This window comes from Suncus etruscus, chromosome 11 (genome assembly GCF_024139225.1).
Source record: "Suncus etruscus isolate mSunEtr1 chromosome 11, mSunEtr1.pri.cur, whole genome shotgun sequence".
NCBI classification, from domain to species: domain Eukaryota; kingdom Metazoa; phylum Chordata; class Mammalia; order Eulipotyphla; family Soricidae; genus Suncus; species Suncus etruscus.
Window position 1 is genome coordinate 102,532,737 of NC_064858.1, and position 5,137 is coordinate 102,537,873.

At 34.7% G+C, this 5,137-nt stretch overlaps 1 non-coding gene across 1 annotated transcript; it reads left to right on the forward strand.

Moving 5' to 3' along the window:
• Positions 1 to 255: 255 nt before the first annotated feature.
• On the forward strand, positions 256 to 359 carry LOC126023664 (U6 spliceosomal RNA). The gene has a single exon (XR_007500765.1). It is a non-coding gene; the product is annotated as a U6 spliceosomal RNA (small nuclear RNA).
• Positions 360 to 5,137: the final 4,778 nt, after the last annotated feature.

A 5,137-nucleotide genomic window follows, 5' to 3' on the forward strand; every position in this document is an offset into this window, starting at 1 on the left:
TCTGCTGTATTATTGCAATATATCTCCCCTCATTCTATTACTAATGGATAGACTATTATTAAGAATAGGGGCCGGCGAGGTGGCACTAGAGGTAAGGTGTCTGCCTTGCAAGTTCTAGCCAAGGAAGGACCGCGGTTCAATCCCCTGGTGTCCCATATGGTCCCCCAAGCCAGGGGCAATTTCTGAGCATGTAGCCAGGAGTAACCCCTGAGCATCAAATGTGTGTGGCCCGAAAAACCAAAAAAAAAAAAAAGAATGGATAAGGCAGCACATATACTAAAATTGGAATGATGCAGAGAAGATTAGCATGGCCCCTGCACAATGATGACAAGCAAATTCGTGAAGCATTCCATATTAAAAAAAAAAAAAGAATGGATAAGAAAAGTTAATGGGTGATAGTTCTTATGCAACAATACTTCTATAAAAATCTCAATAGAAGGGGCCAGAGATAGCACATCAGTAGGGTTTTTGCCTTGCAAGTTGCCAACCTGTGATAAAGCAGTGTTCATTTCCCAGCATACCATATGATCCCCCAAGCCATCCATGAGAAATTGTTGAAAGCAGAGCCAGAAGTAACCCCTGAGCTCTGCAGTGTGTGGCTCCCCCCAAAAACACTCAATACAAGAGCAACCAAGTTTATACAAATCGCAAGCACACAAAAGGAAGGAAGAAGGGACCTACATAAATAAGTTTAATGACACAACTTATAAAATTAGAAAAAGATTAACAAAATTTTGAACCCAAAAATAAGTAGACAGAAGGAAGTAACAAAGTTTAGAGCAGAAATTAATGAAGCGGAACCCCCCCTCCAAAAAAAGAAAAACAGTAAAAAAGATCAATGAAAGCAAAAGTTGGTTCTTTGAACAAATAGACAAAATTGATAAACCACTAGCAAAATTCAGAACGAAAGGGAGAGAAACTTAACCAGATTAGAGAAAGGGTAGGCCGCTACAGATAATACAGGAATCCAAAGAATAATCAGAGACTACTTTGAGAAACTGCGCCACGAAACATGAGATCCTGGAAAAATGGGAAAAAAAATAAATAAAAGACATTATTGTAATAATGCTCATAGATGATAGGGATGAGGGCCTAAGGACTGGCTCACTATATGAAGCTCACCACAAAGTGGTGAATGTAGTTAGAGAAATAACTACACTAAGAACTACCATGATAATGTTGATGTGTAAGAGAAGTACAATGCCTGTCTCAAATATAGGCAGAGGGTGGGGGAAGAAATTATAGGGGGGCACTGATGGTAATAATTTGCACTGGTGAGGGGGGTGTTCTTTCTTTGACTGAGGCCCAACTACAAGCATGTTTCTAATCATGGTGCTTAAAAGAAAAGAAAATACTATAATTTAATTAAAAAAATGGAAGTACAGATTCATACTTTCAGACAGAGAGAATTATGTACCAGGAGAGAGCATAAAAAATCATGCCACTTTTCACATAATTATCTCATGCAAGTCATTCATATTTTTGCCTATAACCTTTTTATATCCTTTAATTAAAGTAGTAAGCATAAATGCTTCCTGAAATTCTTTGAATTTCCCTAGCAGATTAATCAAATGAAATGGTTGGCATTTCTAATATAAAGTCAGTTGGCCAGAAGCACAGTTTATCATCAATATGAGCTTACAACTATATCTGATGATTGAAAAAAAAAATGGTTGTTTTGGGTAGATAGGTGGGTTTTTGTTTTGTGAAAATATTAATTTTTGTAAGACTGAGAGTTGAATCTGTTTTATTTATTACTATCTCAATCTAGAGATTGTTCTAATTGAGTTAATTTATAGGAAACCAAGGTAGTATTTCAATGATTTTTATTAAGAAAACTATTATATATTTTGTGACTATAAATAGCATTACATATTGTGCATGGCATAGTACGAAAAAGAAACATGGCAGGGAAGAGCTGGAGTTTTTTTTTTGTACACAAAAGTAAAAATCAAATTTGTCCATAACAAATGTGAATAACTCACATCAATTCTTTGACTATGAATAGTTATAATCCTATCATGATTCTAACAAAATATATAGAAAGATCCTCCATTTGGCTAGACTTTGTAAGGCTTCACAAGAGATTCAAGAGATAACCCTTGTAGTGGTTTTTGCCTATCTGGGCTTTTGATTTGGCTTAGAATGTGGTACTTCTCAAACACTGTATGTTGAAGATTATTTAGATCATTCTGGCAGTGCTTGGGGCCTCCAAAGTTACCTTGGTGATGTAGTGGTCACGATAGTCCAAATTAAGAGTCCTTAAAACCATTACTATTTTTCCAGCAACCAGATTCGTAGTTTTTCAAAACAATATTATACTACTTTCTATTCTGAGAGGTGCACTGGCTTTCAATAACTGAAGAAAAATAATCTTATAATAAATGATAAATGTAAATAGTTTCAATGCTATATACCATCTGCCTAACAAAAGATTTCATGGGAATGTTCCAGTTTGGGAGAATAAGGAAACTTGGAAACCTGTTCATTACTCTTTAAATATTCCTTAGATCTAGAAGATGGAGGGGAAAAAAATCACATGAACCCAAGTCATGAAATGCTTGATATGTGTAGATGTAGTAAGGACTGCTGCATAGTGCTATTTCTTGGGGTCGGTTTTGAAAAACAGTGTAAAGAAAATCCCTCCCACTTGAGTTTACTTTGAACATTTAGTCATAACTTCACTTGAATCAATAATTAGTCCAGACATAGTAACTTCTGGGAAGAATAGAACAGCTTTGCAGTTTGTTCAGGGATATGGATAAAACATAAACAGAAGAAAGGAGATAAGGTAACACAGGGGGGAAGCATTCATAAGAAGACACCTGGGAAAATCACAAAGGTTTGTGGGGTTTTCATGTTCCATGACAATTGTTATAGAGAATAGATTTTGTTTGTTTGGTATTTATCACTCTGATGCTTTTATGAGTCAAACTGTCAGAGGGCTACTAAATGTCTGATTTATTGTCAAGGGAACCCCACATAGTATCACCTAAGATAGTACTGAGGATTTTTTGTAGGAATAATGATGTATAACAAGGGATCTATCAGTCAGGAACTAATGCCCTTACAGAATGTTATAAAGGTATCCTGAAACTATATACATGGTATCAGCTTGGTGATGACATTTTTACAATATTAAAATATTGTGATTCTAGAACCTCAAGCATATTCTTCAAAAAAATGGCCATTCTTTGAGAATATTATGTGTATAATTAAAGGAATGGGATCTTTGAAGCCGACACAGAAAGTGGAATATCTTCAACTCAGCATTTATGCTATATTTTTGCTTAAAGTGATTTGCTTCCTGTATTTGTAATTTATTCAGCTCTGGGGAAAATTTACAAGACATGGGAAATCTTCAATTAAATCACAAGTTATAGCTCAGGCCAGAAATATAATACAGCATGTAGGGTACTGTGTAATAGACTTGGATTCTACCCCAAACCCCCCATGTAGTCCTTTTAGCCCACCAGGAATGATTCATGAGCACAGTCAGACGTTAATCCTGATCATAACAGATTACGACCCTCAAACAAACAAAAATAAAAATAAATTCGAGTAAAAGCTACTGGAAACTAATTATGGTTTTGTTTTTATTCTAGCAGAACAGGGAGGGGCAAGTGATTTTAACTATGTCATTGATATTGAGTTGTGAGCAATGAGACATAAGAATATTGAATAAGTATCTCTTTTTCTCTTAAGTGATAAATGTAAATAAGAAGTTACATCTATGGCCTATCAAAGGTAAGGTTGCAGAAGATTCAGATATTAAATAATGAAAGTCTGGTTAGGTAGCAAACAAATAACCTAGAACTAATGGGTGACCCAGGGTGAAAGAAATCTAGAATGTATTCTAAAGGAAGTGAAGAAAGTATACTAAGAACAGTAGTGTGTCCTATCAAGACAAGTATCTTATTTTGTGAAGACATTTTGGTTGTACAATAACAGCACATATTGATGTTAGGTTGGTGTGTGGGTGGAATTGGTAAATATGCATTACACCATTGTTGGTGCATCTCTCATGTATTCCATTGGCACTCTGATTTCCAAAACTTCTGTCTCCTGTAAACACGTGAACCTCAGAGCTTTCTCATATCCTTCCTACTCTGCAAACGAAAACTTACAGACTTCGAGTAAAGACTGATGGGATTTAGAGAATAGATAACGTGACTTCCTTAACAATGACTGGAATAGAGTTTGTTTTGCATTGTCTTCTAGAGTACCTTAGTAGCTGAAGCCTCAGAGGTCCATAGAAATAATATAACTCATTAACCTTTTAATAGATTGCTTTTAGTTTATTAATAAAGTTAATCTCTTTTACTGTCCCATTTGCCTGGTTAAGTTTGCTCTGATGGTTTCCCAGCAAAATACATGCCCTCAAGTAGAAATTTCAGGCTCTTCATTCTGGGGAAATGCAACTTATTTAAATGTAAAAAAAAATAGCATATTCATTTACAATTAGTTAGATATATTAGGTCATAGTTACATAAGGCAACAGTTTACCTCTCTGTGTGTTCATGATGAAGGGTGATAAGACACTTAAGGAAAGAAAAACATTAATGTGATCACTTTACTCATAATGTATCAAATTACTTAAAGTAAGATGCATCTTTATATTAATTTAATTAATTTTGGCAGGTGAGGGGACACCCGGTGGTCACTCAGAGGTTACTCCTAGCTCTGTACTCAGTTCTCCGGGGACATTTATGGGATGCAGTGATTGGAACCATCATCTGTCCCGCATCAGCTGCATGCAAGGCCAAAAGCCTAAAATTGTGTGCTTTCTCTCAGGCCCCATATGTTAATTATAATGTTATTTTTCTCTGAAGTTTCTAAATTTCATGCTTTTTACATTTTTATATAGGGTTTATATATCTTTTATATGTATCATTACTTATTCATCTACCAAACTCTATATAAAAATACTCGTGTATATGTATATGTATTTTTCCTAAGTAATAATTATGTTGCATTGGTCATTTTTAGTTAGATATTTTTATTTTGATACTTTTCCTGTCTTATTGTACTGTCTAAAACCTCCCTTTAGTTTAATATTAAACGGAAATGAAAATAATTAAAAAAAAACAATTTTGTCTTGGTCTGGATTTCTTGCAAAATTTTTAATATTCTACCA